Source organism: Microcebus murinus, chromosome 12 (assembly GCF_040939455.1).
Source record: "Microcebus murinus isolate Inina chromosome 12, M.murinus_Inina_mat1.0, whole genome shotgun sequence".
In the NCBI taxonomy this organism is placed as follows: domain Eukaryota; kingdom Metazoa; phylum Chordata; class Mammalia; order Primates; family Cheirogaleidae; genus Microcebus; species Microcebus murinus.
Genome location: NC_134115.1, coordinates 34,766,997 through 34,786,646, shown reverse-complemented (window position 1 = coordinate 34,786,646; position 19,650 = coordinate 34,766,997). Strand labels below are relative to the sequence as shown.

The following is a 19,650-nucleotide window of genomic DNA, read 5'->3' as shown; positions in this document are numbered from 1 at the left end:
TGCCCTTGTGTGGATTATTTTCCCTTTCTAGGATGCTCTAGATGTTTGTTTAACCTATGTTGCCTGTCACTGTCTTGTTTCCTCTACTCAATGTCTTTTTCAGCTTTCTACAGATAATGGACCCCATCTATGGACTCAAGCCTTGATCAGTGCCTCTGGTGGCAGTCTGATCAATAGTAACAACCTGGTGCTTGCTTTCCAACAAGAGCCCAGGGTGCACAGGTAATCCCTGAGTTGTAATTTCTATTCCATCCCTCAGTCTTGGCTTTCTGTGTAGGGTGGCCTTTTGGCTCAGGTTCCCTCCCCAGCATCAGTATCTGGTAACTTTTGATGCATCCTACTTCCTTTGATTCCTCCCTTTCCCAGTCACTTTTTGTAGTAGTGTTGCAAATGAACAGATGTATTATAGCTTGGAATCATGATATAACTACCTATGTGGGTACAATTGCCGTCTCAGTTCTGCTACCTACCTCTGAATTGCATTCCTTTGGTATTGATGCTTCCCCAACCCATGGCCAAGTTTTTCTGTGCCCTTTTTTTTTTTTTAAATTTTCTTCCAGAAATATTTTAATAAAAATTGGCCATTTCCAAGAAGCACCCACTGCATGCCCTTCAGAAAAAAAAAGAGAACCATAACAAAATAGAAAATTTACCATGTGGCTATGATTTAAAGAAAGAAAATTGCAGACACTTGAGCACATCAGCAAAGTCCAATATTAATGTCACATTCCTTCTTATGGGCTATGATTAGGAATCTGCTTAGATACCAAAATAAAAATACAAATGTTGAACTATTTAGGTCAAAGGACCTCTATAGAAGCATCTGTCTTCAAAGGCATTCCAGTTTGAGACTCAATCTTAGAATAAGGCATAACAAATATTAACAGAAGACATACAAGGTGATGAAACAGGGATTCTACAATTCCCCACATACTCTGAATCTGATAACACAAATCTAGATTGTTTTTATTATTTTTCTTTAAACAATTGTCAAGACTGGAATCAAAGATAAATAGAAGGCACAACAGTTTTGCTCTGTTTTTTTGTTATTTGCATTTGGGGGATTTTTTTGTTTTTTGTTTTTTTACAAATACAAATTAAACATGAAAAAACTCTACTTCAAAAAAATCTAACAGTTCAAGAAAAGCATATCAGTTGCAGTCTAGACATTTAAAACCTATCTCACAATTTAAATTTTAATGGTAAAAACAGGTTTTAGAATTGTTTTGTGATCAAATATCAAAAGAAAAAACTCTATTAACACCTTTTATTCAGTTTTTAACCATACCAGTGAGCATCAAAATTGTCAAATTTTCCAATGGCAATTTCTCCACACCAGAAGGTAGTCATGACTCTCAAGGAAGAAACAATTTGGGCTTTTCCCGCCTTCAAAATGTTTATCAAATCCTGTATTTCTCACAGGCTTTTGAAACACGTAGAAAATAAGTAAGAAATATTCCAATGAATGAAACATACCAAATGTCAGTAATGAGCGAGACATTCCTTTGGGGAAATGGCTGTTAAAAAAAAAATCCAGTCTGTATATGCAAAGTAAGCAAGGAAATTCAGTCTTTTCTTCTTCTTTAAAAATCCGTTACTCCTAAAATATCATTCCACAAAATTGGAAGTGAAGGACTAAAGGTCAGGAGAGGGAAGAGACGGGGAGGGAGCACACACCATTAACACAAAATGAAAGTAAAATTGTACAAACTTAAGCAGTTTATAACAGACTAGGATCATACTCCAAGATACCAAAGGCTGGCTGAAGAAATTCACCATTCTGCAGGAGTTAGGGTGTGAACTGCTGTGTGAAGATCAGTGAGGAGCAATTCACTGCCTTGGAGCGATCCCCCTTCCCACTCCAAATCCTGGTTTCTGCACCATGCCTCCGCGGGGAGGGCCTCTCATTCCACCACCCAGCCCACCTCGAGGGCCTCGACGGTCCCCTTCCCTGGCAGCTCGAGTCTTCTTCTCCACATTCAGACGGACCTCACCTCTGAACATGATGGGCCTGTTGCTAAGGACCTTCTGAACAGGCTCAGAATCATCAAACACAACAAAACCAAAATTGGGTAACTTCCCACCGCTGTTAATGCGTAGCTCCACCACATTCCCATAGCTTTGAAAGAAATCTTTAAGTTCTGATTTGTCCACCTCATGAGGCAGGTTGCCAATGAAGAGTTGGTGACTGTCAGGGTGTCTCACAATTCTTCGGGGTTCGACATCACCTTGCTCACCAGCCTCACGAATTGGTCTGGGGCCTCTCTGGGGAGGAATATTTATTCGTTGTTCTCGAACTCTTTGATCCCTCTGAGGTCTCTGTGGTGGAATCTGAGATTCAGGCTTAGACTCCGGACGAGGCTGTGAAGCTGGTACTTTAACAACATGAGGTGGTATCCCAGTAACTGGAACAGCTCCACTGGGTGGAAGGTTCTTACTGGTCACAGATGCCCAAGAAAAAGTCCTCAGGTCTTCCTGTACTGTTTGAGCTATGTCTGCAGGTGCTGGAGAAGAACTCTTCTGAGTATCCTCAGGAGGAGTTTCTTCTAATACTGGCTCAGACTTTTCCTCTTGGATTTCAGATACAGGTTCTTGCTCTGGTTCTGGTTCAGGATCAGGCTCTGGTTCAGCAACAGGCTCCTCTAAATGTTCTTCCATGTCATTACTGACAACAGTCTGATCATAGAAAGTTCCAGAATCATCAGGAACCACCTCAGGCGTCTGCTGTCTTTCTTCAGGTTCCTCTACTTCTTCCTCAGATTCCTCCTGAGGCTCAGTGACAAAGCCACCAAAGACCTCATCTTGGTATCTGAAGATATCATTGTGAACATAGAACTTATTTGCAACAGAGCCCTCAGGAGCAAGGACAAACGTCTGCATGAATCTCCTCAAAGCCTGGTTGTTATTAGAGAGAAGCCCCATCACCTGGACCACCACACCATCATTCAGAGTGGCATGAGCATCAACATGGCGAATCTTGGTGTGGCAGTTGGTGAAGTTTTGTGACATCACTTTCCTATGGATTTCCTATGTAGCATGTCTGGGGCCTGGTTCAGCAGCGTATAATACTGTCTCACAAATTCCCGCCCGACCAGCAGGGGACTAGGCTTCTCCATCACCATTGCTTTGGTCAATTCAACCTGGAAAAAGAAAGTCAAATATGTCCAACCTGCGCAACAGAGCGGGAGAGGAACAAGCTTTGCTCCGCTGCACTGAGGATGGCAGGAATCCCGCACGCAACTGCGTCCGCCTTCTGTGCCCTTTTGATACTATATTATAGTCCAGCTGCTTCCACAGGACTGTTTTATACCTTGGAGTGGGCAAATTACCACCCTAAAAAAATCAGTGTTGTGTTAGCAAAGATGGAGGGAAGAATGACTGACAAGTTAGCTACCAACAGATTTTGGCATATAAACTGATATTGGAGGTTCCCAACTGGAAAGGCCCTCTAGAATATTTAATGATGGAGCTCACAGTGGGCAAGTGCCACCCAAATACTCAGAGCTTCCAATTAGCTTTTTATTCCCTCACTCTTAAATATTAACATGAGAAGGTAACCAAAGATTATCAGACATTTGAAGTAAGCCACATGTACAAAAGAAAGATAAAACCATGAAAAATAATTTGGAAAAGACAGAGACAATGTAGGGAGAAGAACATTTTTTTAAATTATTGTTAATCTCAGAGACATGAGGGAAGATATAATCGTGGAGAGAAAGAATATAACGAAAGGAATATTTAAGGAATAAAAAAAGTTCTTAGAAACCAAATATACCACAAAAGTGATAAACTCAATAGAAGGGTTAGGTAATAAAGTTGAAGACAACTATGAATATAGAACAAAAAATAAAGGAAATGAAAAATAAGGACAAGAAAGAAAGGAAAAGAACATTAAAGTGTCATTCTAGGTCTAATACTTAAATATAAGAGGTTCCAAAAAAAAAAAAAAAACTGAGAAAATAAGAGCAGACAAATTTGTCAATGAAATAATTCAAGAAAATTGCCTAGAACTAAAGGAATCAGTTTTAATCTAATTTCATAAGGTACATCACTGTGAAATTTCAGAACTTAGAAGACAAAGAAGATTCCATAAATTCCTACGGGGACAGATATTAAAGAAAAAAAAGTCGTATGTCACAGACTAGGAATCAGAATGGTCTCAGATTTTTCAAAACCAAAACTGAAATCTAGGAGGCAAGGGAGCAATGCCTTCAAATTTTTTTCAGCATATTATGGGGGTACAAATGTTAAATATTGCCCTTGCTCTCCCTCCTTCCTCGAGTCAGAGCTTCAAGAGTGTCCATCCCCCAGATGGTGCACATCACATTCATTGTGTATGCATATACCCATCCCCTCCCACCCACCTGCCCGACACCTGATAAATGTTATTCCTATATGTCCACTTAGGTGTTGATCAGTTAATACCAATTTGCTGGTGAGTATATGTGGTGCTTCTTTTTCCATTCTTGGGATACTTCACTTAATAGAATGGGTTCCAGCTCTATCCAGGAAAATACAAGAGGTGCTGTATCACCATTGTTTCTATAGCTGAATAGTACTCCATGGTATACGTATACCACATTTTATTAATCCACTCATGTATTGATGGGCACCTGGGTTGTTTCCACATCTTTGCAATTGTGAATTGTGCTGCTATAAACATTCGAGTGCAGGTGTCTTTTTTTTTTTTTTTTTTTTTAACAACCACATTCCAGAGTATAGGTGTCTTTTTAATAGAGTGTCTTTTGTTCTTTTGGATAGATGTCCAATAATGGGATTGTTGGATCAAATGGTAGGTCCACTTGTATCACTTTAAGGTATCTCCATATTGCTTTCCACAAAGGCTGAACTAGTTTGCAGTCCCATGCCTTCAAATTTTAACCTGGAAGTTTGTACCTAGCCAAATCGAAGATAGAATAAAGATGCACTAAGGCATTGAGGGCAGCTAGTCCAGAATGGAGAATTTCAGAAGACTCTGGAAAAGCCTTCTTTAAGAGGATATAATTGATATAATACCAGATATGTATGAATGTGTTAAATGGAAATTTAGGCTAGCAAGGAGATAGAGGTTAATTTAAAGTTAGGGAAACAAAATCAAACCAGATGGAAAGTTAAAAGTGATGCAGACCTGGTGGCTAGTTTGAGCAGGGCAGGAGATGGCAGTATAGGAAAGACACCACCTAATAACAGGAAGGAGATTCTCTTGCTCCAAAAGCCAGAGGTAATATATGATCTGACTGGGCATTTATTGGTATTTGGTTCCTCTATGGCTTATTTTATCCTCACTTCTTAAGAAAGAAGTGCCCTCCAATGTCAAGGATGTTACACTTATGGTTTTATTATCAATTTCCATTAGTACCAAAAAAAATAAATCTCCCTTAGGCCTTAAGTCTCCAAATTGTTCCTTTCTAGGCAGTTTCATGTCTTCCACACATGCTCAGTCTACCTGAAATACTGTGACATCAATGATGGGATTTATGTTACATGTGAACATATGGACAATAATACCTGTTTTGTTGACTGTAGGTAATAGAATCTCTGTTGTAATTGCCAATTAGAAAAATGCTTCTGTAGTCTTGTTCTGGCATCCTACTGGGTTTAAGTTGGGCCTGTAGTCTGTGTCTATTTCTCCTAGAGCTGGCTGGCTTATTTCTTTATATCAGGAACTTCATACTGAAATCAGCTATTTCTTAGTTTTTCCACCTGCAATCACTTTGTTTAGAACCTTCAGTAACTACAGGGAGATTTGTGGTCCTCTCCCTCCCACTTCTCATCCCTCTCCCTTTCCTCTCTTCCCTCTCATCCTGTGCATTGCTCTGAGCTTTCCTGCATAGGCAGGAGGGGTATTAGGGCCCTCTCCTTTTTGAAAAGAAAGAGAACTTATTTGAGGTTTAAAAAGATACTTAGTGCATTGGGTTAGCTCAGACTGCTATAGGAAAATACCATATATTAGGTGGCTCAAACAGATATTTATTTCTCACAATTCTAGAGGCTGAGAAGCCCAAGATCAAGGTGTACTTCAACCTGTTTACTTCCCAAAGGCCCTATCTCCAAATACTATAAAATTGTGGGTTAGGGCTTCAATTTACATATTTTGGGGCGACATAGACATTCAGTCTATAGGCGTCCTCAAACTATGGCCCGTGGACCACATGTAGGTGTTTTTGCCCGTTTGTTTTTTCACTTCAAAATAAGATATGTGCAGTATGCATAGGAATTTGTTCATAGTTTTTTTTAAACTATAGTTCAGCCCTCCAATGGTCTGAGGGACAGTGAACTGGCCCACTGTTTAAAAAGTTTGAGGACCCCTGGTCTATAACATTGTGTGAAAGCCATTACCTTTCTCTTTTTCCTGTGAGCTTCATCAGAAATGCTGGTTGTAGCCACTTGTGCATTTACTGATGGACTATTTCTTGTCCGCTGTTTATAGATCAGTGCCTCTTAAACTTTAACATACATACAATCCACCTGGGTGAATTTTGTTAAAATGTAGATGATTTTGATTCTGGGGTAAAGTTTGAGTCTATTTCTATCTTTCAGACAATGCTGATGTTTCTGGTATAGGGACTGCATTTTGAGTAGCAAAGATGTAGACCACTAATACTCAGAAGTTTTTAATTAGAAATTTTGGAGAGAAAAGATTTAAGCTTTGTTTACAAATATCAAGCATGATTATGTGAAAAGGAGCAGTGGCTGTCTAATCAGTATAGCTTGATAGGTTAAAAATCATAATTGTTTCAGGTAGTATATTTGAGATTATAGATCTTAGACTTGGAAATTACTGAAACTTCCATTGACTAATTGTCTCTAGATATTAAAGATTTTTTTTTCACTCCCCCTCCCCTTGATATTAAAGATTTGTCCTGTGATTGGAATGGACAAGAATATTCTCCTTTCAGGAGGAGTAAGGGAAGGAAAGGACAGAGATAGCATAGAGGATGTTAGGATAGAGATGTATTAACAATATTACTTGCTAAGATCTCTCTCTTCAAACATGTCATTGAACATTATACTAGTATTTCTCAAACTTTAGAGTGTATAAGAATCACCTAGGGTACTTGAAGGCAATCCAGATCACTGGGTTCTATGTACAGAGATTCCAATTTGATGGATGTGACAGTGCCCCTTTAAAATACACTGTCACATCCATCAAATCATCCCAGGTGAATCTGAAGTAGTTGGTCCCTCGACCATGTTTTGAGCAACATTGTATTAGAAAGTCTGGTAGTAGTCTCTGGAGGAAGAAAAGAAAACCAAACCAAACCAAATATTTTCATCTATTTTTATTGGAGTCTTTTTGAGTTATTATTGTAGAAGAGAGAAATAAAAGACGTCTCCCCAGTGAGTAGGCAGTTCTGTCAGCCATCTAACTGTAAATTAGGCAGGTACGAACTCTGTATCAGCACTCTGAGGCAGGACTGATGGCTACAATTCATAGGAACATGGAATTTTAGAGCTGATAGGAATCTTAGCAGCTTTCCAACTTTTAAAGCTGTGATCCATAGTAACAAAACACTCTAATTTTTTGTTATATTTAAATTTAAAAAATCTGATCGTGTCCCATTGTATTGATTGTATGATTAGTATGTTATAACTTACTTCAGAATTACCAATCTAGTGCAGTCACTTCATTTTGCAAATGTGAAACAAGTTTAGAGAGAGAAAATGACTTGTTTAAAATCACATAGGTTTAAGTACTAGATCTCAAAGCTAGAGCTAAAATCTCAGACTTTTAATCCAATAGTCTGTCCACAATGGCCTACTATATATCTAAGTGCTTGTTTTATTGATCTTAGCCTGTTTTCTCACAGGACAAAGCAGTCTATGTATGTTTACTAGATTGCCTATCTAGTTGAAGCATTTTGAAGAGTACAAATGTCTTTTCACTAAATGAACCACTAGATGGTAGTGTAAACTCTTCTGTTGGCAGACTAGTCAACTGAGCTGAGGTGAAATCAGATTTGTATATTTGCATCCTTATAATACTTTACAGATTGGTTTTTGCGGATAAGCTGAGCTTTATGCCTATCCCAAAGAAGCTATTATATATGAGTTTACAAGCAGGATACATTTTGTTATTTGGTATATCTTCTGTCATTTGTGTGGAAGAGACATTTAGAAAAACACACCCATATTTGCTCCCAGTATCCCCAAAAGGGCCCTCTTGTTTTGTATTCAATATATTTTTCTTTTTCAGAACCCTATCTTATAGGACTTTAAAGAATCATTTTCTGTTATTTCAGATTTAAAACTAAATTCTTTTAGCATAACAGTCTATGTGGGCCCTTTCAGATTTGAAGTAAACAAACAGAAACTCCAAACAACTTTAAATTTATCATCTCCTAAAAAACATTCAGCTTTATAAGATTTTTCTTTTTTTCTTTCAGCAAGATTGGCACCCTGATCTATGTTTGTACTAAGAGCTTTTGAGGGAGGTGAGCATGAATACAATGCTATTTGTTGGGGTTTCAGGCAGTGTCTTTTTTTTTCTTTTTTGAGACAGAGTCTCACTCTGTTGCCCAGGCTAGAGTGAGTGCTGTGGCATCAGCCTAGCTCACAGCAACCTCAAACTCCTGGGCTCAAGCAATCCTCCTGCCTCAGGCTCCCAAGTAGCTGGGACTACAGGCATGTGCCACTATGCCTGGCTAATTTTTTTCTCTATATATTAGTTGGCCAATTGATTTCTTTCTATTTGTAGTAGAGACGAGGTCTCGCCCTTGCTTAGGCTGGTTTCGAACTCCTGACCTCGAGCAATCCGCCCACCTCGGCCTCCCAGAGTGCTAGGATTACAGGCGTGAGCCACCGCACCCTACCTGTTGGGGTTTCAGGATCAGATAGGCTGAAGAGTTGAGCCTTTCCTCACAGCTTAAGCTGGAAGAAAAAATGTGATGACTATGCTTAACACATATTCCTTATCTCTCTTTCCCTCCTATTCAAGCTGACTTTTTGTAAATAATAATGATAATAAAGAAAACGGATTCAAGGATGTAGGAAAGAAAGGAAAGGATAAGAAGTGTGATGATTAATTTTGTGTGTCAATTTGGCTGGGCCATAATGCCCAGATATTTGATCAAATATTGTTTGGATGTTTCTGTGAGGGTGTTTTTGGATGAGATTAACATTTAAATTGGCAGACTTTGAGTAAAGCAGATTGCTCTCCATAATGTGGGTGGGCCTCATCCAATCAACTGAAAGCCTTCATGGAACAAAGACTGGTCCTCCTGGAGCAAGAGGGAATTCTGCCAGTAGATTGCCTTTGGATTCAAACTGCAACTCTTCCCTGAGTCTCCAGCCTGCTGGTCTATCCCATCAGATTTCGGACTTGCCAGGCCTCCACAATCACATGAGCCAATTCCTTAAAATAAACCCCTGCCTCTCTCTATATATGTACCCATCCTGTTGAGTCCCAATTCCTTAAAATAAACTCCCCTCTCTCTACATATGTGTACACACCTTGTTGGATGTTTTTCTGGAGAACCTTGACTAACAAGAAGTAAAAGGCTACGTATGAAAGGAGACTTCAGAATGATTAACCTAGCTTGCAAATGAAAAAGTGAATTAAAGCAAATTGAAGGACAATTACAATCACAGCAGCAACAAAAATAAATAAATGGGACCTGATCAAATTAAAAAGCTTCTACACAGCCAAAGAATGTCAAGAGAGCAAACAGACAACCCACAGAATGGGAGAAAATTTTCGCAAGCTACACAACCGATAAAGGGCTGATAAGTAGAATTTATTTAAAACTCAGGAAAAATCAAGGAAAAATCAACCCTATCAAAAAAACTCAAGGAAAAATCAACCCTATCAAAAAGTGGGCAAAGGACATGAACAGAATCTTTTCCAAAGATGACAGAATAATGGCCAACAAACACATGAAAAAATGCTCAACATCTCTAATCATCAGGAAAATGCAAATCAAAACTGCAGTGAGATATCACTTATCTCTAGTAAGAATGTCCTTTATCAAAAATTCCCCAAACAATAAATGTTGGCACGGATGCAGAGAGATAGGAACATTCCTACACTGCTGGTGGGACTGCAAACTGGTTCAGCCTCTGTGGAAAGCAATATGGAGAATACCTTAAAGCAATACAAGTAGATCTACCATTTGATCCAGCAATCCCACTACTGGGCATCTACCCAAAAGATCGTCACTTTATGAAAAAGACACCTACACTTGAATGTTTATAGCAGCACAGTTCACAATCACAAAGGTGTGGAAACAACCCAGGTGCCCATCAATACATGAGTGTATTAATAAAATGTGGTATATGTATAGCATGGAGTACTATTCAGCTTTAAGAAACAATGGTGATATAGCACCTCTTGAATTTTCCTGGATAGAGCTGGAACCCATTCTATTAAGTGAAGTATCTCAAGATTGGAAAAACAAGCACCACATGTACTCACCAGCAAATTGATATTAACGGATCAACACCTGAATGTATATATAGGAAAAACATTTATCGGGTGTCGGATGGGTGGGAGGGGGGAGGGGATAGGTATATACAAACACAATGAGTGAGATGTGCAATGTTTGGGGGATGGTCACGCTTGAGGCTCTGACTCTAGGAGGGGGGGCATGGGCAATATACATAACCTTAGCATTTGTACCCCTATAATATGCTGAAATAAATAAATAAATGCAGGTGCTAGGAATTTTGAAATTGAAAAAAAAAAAAAGACAATTAGAACACTACTATTCTTTCCTCCATTCCTCTTCTACAACTTCCCCTCTGAAGCCTTGACAAATGCAGGGAATAATTCTGTTTTCCACACCATTGTATGCTCAGTGCTTGCTGTAATTTTTGCCACATTCTAGGCTCTTGTTCAGTATTTGTTGGTTGAATGAATGAATGGTTAAGAATCTTAATTGTAGAACAGGTGAAAGGATGAATTCTCAGTGTCACAGGAGTATGAAATTCAGTGCAATTCTGATCAAAATACCAATTGTATATTTAAACCCAATGAGCCAAGTTTAAAATTCAGGTGGAAATGCAAAGGATCAAGAATGGACAAGGCATTCCTGAAGGAGTGCAAGATTGGGAGACTTGCTTTGCTGGAATACTAGATATTAAGATTTATTAAAAAAAAAAAGATTTATAAAGTTACGAGTTCAAAGAGAGTCAAAAGACAGTGAAACAGAATAGAGAGATAAGAAATAGTTCCATGCATAATGTGGAAACTTAAAGCCAATCAGTGGAGAAAGAATGGATATTTGAATAAATGTTTCTGGAGAAATTGATTATCCAGATGGGATAAAAATAAATTCTAGGTGCATTAAGATTTAAATGTAAAAGGCAAAATTATGAAGTTGTCAGTATAGAAAAATATCTTACTGACTTGAGGAAAGGGGATTCTTTTTAACAACAAAAATTATTTTTTTCAGAATATTACAGTACTACAAATGTTACATGTATTGTTTTTGTACAGTTTGAGTCAAAGTTATAGGTGTGCCCATTACCCAAATACTGTGCACTGTACCCATTAACAGTAAATTTACCCATGCCCTCCTCCTCTCCACCTGCTTGAATTCCATCAAATTTTACTACCTACCATATGTGCACATGAATGTTGATCAGTTCGTTCCAATTTAATAGTGAATTGTTTGTTTTTCCATTCTTGCGATATTTCACTTAGGAGGACGATCTCCAGTTCCATCTAGGTTGTTACAAAAGGTATTAGTTCACCATGTCTTTTATGGATGAGTAATACTCCATGGTATACATATACCACATTTTATTAATACGCTTATGTATTGATGGGCATTTGGGCTGTTTCCACATCTTTGCAATTGTGAATTGTGTTGCTATAACATTGGAGTACAAATGTCTTTTTTATAAAATGTCTTTTTAAAATTTTTTTTATTTTAGTGTATTATGGGGATACAAGTGTAAGGTTACTTATATTGCCCATGCCCCGCTCCCTCCTTGAGTAAGAGCTTCAAGCATGTTAAAATGTCTTTTTTTCCCTTTGGATAAATACCCAGTAGTGGGACTGCTGGATCAAATGATAGGTCTACTTTTAGTTCTTTGAGGTATCTCCGTACTGCTTTCCATAGAGGTTGTACTAGTTTGCACTCCCACCAACAGTGTAGAAGTGTTCTTTTCTCTCCACATCTGCACCAGCATCTGTGTTATGGTGCGGAGCACGAGAAAAGACCACCAAGTCTGAATTGAATTGAATTTACGAACTTTTATTAGCTGGCCAGGACTGTTCCTGCTCTGCAAGATGCAAGCACAGGGAATAGTCCCAAGCCATGACGGCAGAAAGCTTTTATACTATTTTGGGTTGGGGGCTACGTGACTAGAGACACATAAGTGAGTTGGGGGCTTACGTGACTAGAGGCACATAAGTGAGGATATTGTTTTCTACATTTAATCATGTTTCTTCCAGATGGCAGGAGCCCTAGTCCGGTCTTGAGCCCTTGGGCAGATAACGTCAGTGAGCCTGGGATACGTGAAATTTTACGACATGCAGCTGGCAGGATATGCCTTCAGTTACAAGTTGATTGCTTTGCTTTCTTCTTAGAACAATTTAAGTTTCCCACCGCCGGAAAGGGCACAAGCAACCAAAACCTTTGGCTTCAACAATCTATTGTTTTGTAACTTTTCAGTAAAAACCATTCTCACAGGAGTTAGACGATATCTCATTGCGGTTTTGCTTTGTATTTCCCTGATTATTACAGATGTTGAGCAATTTTTTCCTGTGTGTTTATTGGCCATTAATCTATTTTCTTTTGAAAAGCTTCTGTTCATGTCTTTGCCCACATTTTTAATGGGGTTGTTCGATGTATTCTTGCTGATTTGCTTGAGTTCTTTGTAGATTCTGGTTATTAGCCCCTTATTGGATGTATGGCATGCAAATATTTTCTCCCATTCTGCAGGTAGTCTAACTGTTCTATTGACTGATTTGCTGTGCAGAAGCTTTTAAATATAATCAGGTCCCATTTATTTATTTTTGTTGTTGCTATGATTGCCTTTTGGATTCTTCTTCATGAATTCTTTGCCTAGGCCAGCAACTATAAGAGTTTTTACAACCTCTTCTTCCAGAATTTTTATAGTTTCATGCCTTATGTTTAAGTCTGTTACCCATTGTGAATTAATTTTTATAACTGTTGAGAGGTGCAGATCCTGTTTTAGTCTTCTACATGTGGCTATCCAATTTTCCCAGCACCATTTATTGAATAGGGATTCTTTTCCCCATTGTATGTTTTTTTTTCTTTTTTGCTTTGTCAAAGATCAGATAGCAATATGAGGATGGTTTTATATCTGGGTTTTCTTTTCTGATCCATTGGTCTATGTTTCTGTGCTAGTACCATGCTGTTTTGGTTACTACAATCTTGTAGTATAGCTTGAAGTCTACTAAAAAAGGAGATGCCTCCCACTTTATTCTTTTTGCTTAAGTTTGCTTAGCTATTTAGGGTCTTTTCTGGTTCCATACAAGGTATAGAATAATTTTTTCTAGATCTGAAAAAAATAATGTTGGCATTTTAATGGGAATTGCATCAAATCTATAAATCACTTTGGGTAGTATAGACATTTTAACAATGTTGATTGTGCCAATTCATGAGCATGAAATGTTTTTCCATTTGTTTATATCCTCTGAGACTTCCTTCTTCAGAGTTATATAGTTTTCCCTATGAGAGATCTTTCACCTCCTTAAATATATTCCTAGGTATTTTATTTTCTTTGTTGCTATTGTAAAAGGTATTGAGTCTTTCATTTGGTTCTAAGCTTGACTGTTGGTTTATAGAAATGCTGTTGATTTGTGTACATTGATTTTATAGTCTGACACTTTGCTGAAATTATTTATCAATTACAGGAATATCTTGGCAGAATCTTTGGGATTTTCCAGAAATAAGATCATATTATCAGCAAAGAGCAATAGTTTCACCTCTTCTTTCCTGATTTGGATACCCTTGATTTCCTTCTCTTACCTGATTGCTCTGTCTCGGACTTCCAGGACTATGTTGAACAGAAGTGGCAACAGTGAGCAACCTTGTCTGGTTCCAGTTCAAAGTGGGAATGCATTCAATTTTTCTCCATTCAGTATGATGCCAGTTGTAGGTTTATTATATGTGGCTTTTATAATATTGAGGTATATCCCATCTATGTGTATTTTGTTAAGAGTTGTTATCATAAAATGGTACTGAATTTTGTCAAATATTTTTTCTGCATCTGTTGAGAGAATCATATGGTCTTTGTTTTTGCATCTATTTATGTGGTGAATCACATTTATAGATTTGCATACGTTGAAGAATCCTTGCATCATTGGGATGAAGCCCACTTGATCATGGTGGATTATTTTTTTGATGTGTAGCTGAATTTGGTTTTCTAGGATTTTATTGAGAATTTTTGCATCTATATTCATAAGGGATATTGGCCTCTAGTTTTCTTTTTTCTTGTGTCTTTTCCTGGTTTTGGTATCAAGGTGACATTGGCTTTGTAGAACAAGATGGAGAGGATTCTTTCCTTCTCTGTGGTTATGAAATAATTTCTGTGGTATAGCTACCAGTTATTCTTTGTAGGTCTGGTAAAATTCAGCTGTGAAACCATCTGTTCCAGGACTTTTTGTTGATGTTGTTGGGAGATTTTTTTTTTTTTAATTGCTGCTTCAACTTTGTTACTTGGTATTGGAATGTTCAGGAGTTTTATTTCTTCCTGATTGATCCTAGGGACTCTGTGTGTTTCTAAAAATTTTTCCATTTCCTCAACATTTTCAAGTTTATGTGCAAAGAGATTTTTATAGTATTCAGAGATGACATTTTATATTTCCATAATATCTGTTGTGATATCTCTTTTTTCATTTCTGATTTAGCTTATTAGAGTCCTTTCTTTTCTGTTTCTGGTTAACTTAGCAAGAGGCCTGTTGATTTTGCTTAGCTTTTCAAAGAACCAATTTTTTTTTTTTTTTTTTGAGACAGAGTCTCACTTTGTTGCCCAGGCTAGAGTGAGTGCCGTGGCGTCAGCCTGGCTCACAGCAACCTCAATCTCCGGGGCTCAGTGATCCTTCTGCCTCAGTCTCCCGAGTAGCTGGGACTACAGGCATGCGCCACCATGCCCGGCTAATTTTTTTTTGTATATATATTTTTAGTTGGTCAATTAATTTCTTTCTATTTTTGGTAGAGACGGGGTCTCGCTCAGGCTGGTTTCGAACTCCTGACCTTGAGCAATCCGCCCGCCTCGGCCTCCCAAAGTGCTAGGATTACAGGCGTGAGCCACCGCGCCCGGCCAAAGAACCAATTTTTTATTTCATTAATCTTCTGTATAATTCTTTTGTTATTGATTTCATTTAGTTGTGCACTGACCTTAGTTATTTCTTTTCTTCTGCTGGGTTTGGGATTGGTTTGCTTTTCCTTTTCCAATTCCTTTAGGCAATTCATTAGACTGTTAATTTATGATCTTTCTGTCTTTTAGATAGGCATTTTAAGGCTATAAATTTTCCCTTTATGATTGCTTTTGCTGAATCCCACAGATTTTGATAACTTATGTCCCCTTTGTCATTTAGTTTGAGGACTCTTTTGATTTCCATCTTAATTTCCTCCTTGACCTAATAATCATTCAGCAGTAGTTTGTTTAATTTCCATGAACTTGTGTAGAGTTGAGTGTTTCTGTTGGAGTTGATTTTTAATTTGATTCCACTGTGGTATGAGAAGATACATGGCATAATTTCTGTTTTTTAAAATTTGTTGAGACATGTTTTGTGGCCTAGGATGTGATCAGTCTTAGAGAATGTTCCATCAGCCGATGAGACAAATATATATTCAGTGGTTTTGGGGTAGAATGTTCTGTAAATGTCTGTTAGGCCCATTTGCGCTAGAGTTCTGATTAAGTTCATCATTTCTTTGCTTATTTTCTTCTTTGAGCGTCTGTCCTGTTCTATCAGTTGGGTGTTGGGTTCTATCAGTTGGGTGTGGAAGTCCCCAGCCATTACAGTGCTGCTATCATTTCATTTAGATCAAGTAGGATTTGCTTTATAAATCTGGGCACATCTGTGTTAGGTACATAAATATTTAGGATTGTTATGTCATCTTGTAGAATTATTCCCTTCACCATTATATAATGACCATCTTTGTCTGTCTTTAATTTTGCTGATTTGAAGTCTATGGTATTTGCTATGAGAATGACTATACCAGCTTTCTTTTGGTTTCCATTTGCATTAAATATTGTTTCCCATTCCCTCACCTTGAGTCTCAATGAGTCCTTATGGGTTAGATGTGTTCCCTGGAGACAGCAGATACTTGAATTGTATTTTTTTTATACCTTCAGCCACCTATATCTCTTGAGTGGGGAGTTCAAGCCATTCACATTTATTAAAAGAATTGATAGTTGGGGTGGATTTCTGATCATCGTGTTGAGTAGAACTTTATTGCTTTGTTTTACCTCTTGAGACATTGAGGTATCTGGGCTCTAACCTTTAGCTTTTGGATGACTTTTAACACTGGTGGGTATCTACTGTTCTGATCTATATATAATGCAGTTCTGAATATTTCCTGCAGGGCAGGTCTGGTTTCGACAAATGCCTTCAGTGTTTGCTTATCTGAGAAAGTCTTTATCTCTTCCCCATATAAAAAACTTAGTTTTGCAGGATACAATAATTCTAGAATGGCCATTATTCTGTTTGAGAAGACTGAGAATGGAGCCCCAATTCCTTCTGACTCATTAGGTCTCAGCTGAGAAGTCTGCAGTTAGTCTGATGGGTTTTCCTATGTTTATTACCTGATGCTTTTGGCTTATGACTTGTAGGAGTGCCACTTTCATGTTTACTTTGGCCAGCCTAATGACTGTGTGCTGTGGTGATTGTCTCTTTGCAATGACTCTCCCAGGGATCCTTTGAGCTTCTTGTACCTGGATGTCTAACAAGGCCAGGAAAATTTTCCTCCATTACTCCCTCAAATAGGTTTTCCAATCCTTGTGTATTAATGTTTTCTTCTTTGTCCTCAGGGATGCTTATGATTCTTATGTTTGGCTTCTTTACATAATCTCATATTTCTTGTAAGTTTTGTTCCTCATATTTCTCAGTTCTTTCTCTTTGACTGACTTGTTTACCTCAAAAATGTTGTCTTCAAGCTCTGAGATTCTTTCTTATGCCTGATCTAGCCTATTCGTAAGGCTTTCCACTGTATTTTGCATTTTCTTGAATGAATTTTTCATTTCCAGGGTTCTGTTTGATTTTTTTAAATAATTCAATTTCATTAGTAAATTTTTCATTCATTTCCTGCATTGTTGTTTTGGGTTTTTTGTGTTGGGTTTCTATTTTCTCTTATATTTCATTGTGCTTTCTTCTAATCCATATTTGAAATTCTTCATCTGTCATGTCAGTCTTTTCATTTTGATTGGAATCCATTGGTAAGAAGTTATTGTTTTCTTTTAGAGGTTTCCTTTGCTCTTATTTCTTATGTTTCCAGAGTTCTTTTGCTGATTCCTTCTCATTTGGCCTCTCAATTGAGACCTGGGGGTGCTAGGCCTGGCCTACAGGTCTGTCTCCAGGTCCCCAAAGATCAATCCCTGCATGTGCTAGGCAGAGGAGTGCTGGTCCTGAGTTACCTATGGGGGTGTTCTAGCAGGTTAACTGTACCTCTTTTGTTACCTGTGACCTGCTGTCTTCTCCTATTTCCAACAGTGCGTAGTGAGTTAGGTAGCCCAGCTTAATCTCTGAGATGGTGAGTGGTACCTGTGAGTACGAATCTGCCTGTTTGCTTGAGTTGGAAGGCACTATGTTTACCTATAGGTTTGTTCTCCCCATCACTGATTGATGTTTGTGTGTAAGAGCCAGCTGCTGAGAAGGTCTTTTGTGTCTATGATAAGCTCTGGTTCCCCAGGGGAGGCATACAATGCCCCAGAAAGGGGCATTACTCCTTTAGAAAAGACCATGTAGCTGCTAGGTGTTTGCTTAATCTCCACTCCCCCTGGGGTGGAGAGAGGATCAAGACAAATCCTGGCTGGATTGTGAGAGCCGGAGAGGCTTTGCAAGGCCTTGAAGGATCTTAGAGGTTGCTTATCCAGCCACTAGGGGAGCTGTTGGTTTGAAGTTCAGGGCAATCCCTCCAAGCCAGGTAGGCTATTCCCAAGGGAGGGGCCTAATGGCTTGAGAGCTAACGCTTCAGGCCAGGCTCTTTCTGCTCTTGTCTATTAGTGCAGTTTCTCGGTGGGGTGGGCATCCTCCCTGTTCACTCCCTGTAACTCCAAAGTATTCTCCCATCAGATCAATTCACGTAAGTTCCCTCACTGCCTGACACAGGCTCTTGAACTACCCCTTGCATTCTCTGACTGACTAATGTGCATCTCCACAGGACACTAGCAGGTGGGAGGATCCCCAATTGTGCATGCCTCTTCCACCACAAAACCCCAAAGGGAGAGAGGTAGGCCTATCTGTCTGCAATGGCCTCTGCCAGGGGCCTGGTCTTGCCTTAGAGAAGCATCCATTCACAAGTTTCTTGACTCAGGCTGCACTCCTTATTGTAATGAGAGGGGCTACTGCTCCTGTTCAGCGGACATGCCTGAGGCATTCAGTTGTCATGGAAACCAGGGGCCATGCTAATTCACCCTGAGTCCTGCACCTCTATCCAATATGGTGATTCTTCAGTGGGGTGGGGGATGGGCATGCTCACAGATCCCCATTCCTCAGTGCCACTTCACACTCTTCTGTTGGACATGTCTGCAGGGGCTTCCTCACCACCCAGATCTTGGACTGTGATCTCTCCCCTGTGTGTCCCTGCACCACTCTCATGTCTGGGGCAGGGACGGACCACCAGTTCCTGCTCAGCTGTCTTAAGTTGCTAGCACGGGATCCTGTGAAACACCTGTTAGCAGGAAGCTTGCAAATTGCAGCAGCCCCACTGTCAGTGACAGGCTTGGCCAAGAATGCATACCTGCCGTGGGGACATAGCCATTCATGTGCTACTCAGTTCAGAGTATTCTTGTGGTTGCATTGGGGTGGAGAGGCTGAGGCTACCAGCTGACCTGAAAACTAAAATTACTCTCTCTCATGACAAGATTAGAGGGGGTGCAGAGGAGGAAGTATCTAAGGTGTAAGATAGCCAGCACTCCAATCTCTTGCGGCATTCTTCCTGAAAAGTGTCCCTTTTGAACACACAAACTCCTGTGGATCACTGTTTCAATCCGCTATTTCTATTTAGCTGTGGTGCCTGGGATCATGAAGGGTAGAAACATCTTCAAAATGTTTTATGTCCTGATGCTCACTGAAGGTACCTATGTGGGGGAGAGGAAGTCTCCCTTACCCTTTACTGGGCTCTGGGCCTCCTGGGTTTGGACCACACCGCCATCTTGTTGTCTCTATCTTCTTTCTCAGCTTTGCAGTTTTTCTCGGTTGGGTCTCCAGATGTCTCTGTTGTCTCTTCCTGTGATCCATACCTGGAGCTGCAATTGCTCTCTGCTGTCCTTAGTCCAATATTCTATCTGCCCGCCAGGACCATCCAAAAAGTGGTGTCTTTAGTTGGCCATCTTGGCTTCTCTCAGATTTCTTAAATAAGATATAAAAAGGGCACACCATAAAGGAAAAGATTTATAAGTTCAGCTCTGTTAAGAATTTTTATTTACCATAAGACAGCGTAGAGAATGAAAATACAAGGCACAAATTGGGAGAAGACAGTTGCAATCAATGTAGCTAACAAAAAAAGGTCA

The 19,650-nt window shown here is 39.1% G+C and overlaps 1 pseudogene; it reads right to left on the bottom strand.

Moving 5' to 3' along the window:
- Positions 1 to 931: 931 nt before the first annotated feature.
- Positions 932 to 3,245, bottom strand: LOC105856505 (ras GTPase-activating protein-binding protein 1 pseudogene; annotated as a pseudogene).
- Between the last annotated feature and the right edge of the window lie 16,405 nt (positions 3,246 to 19,650).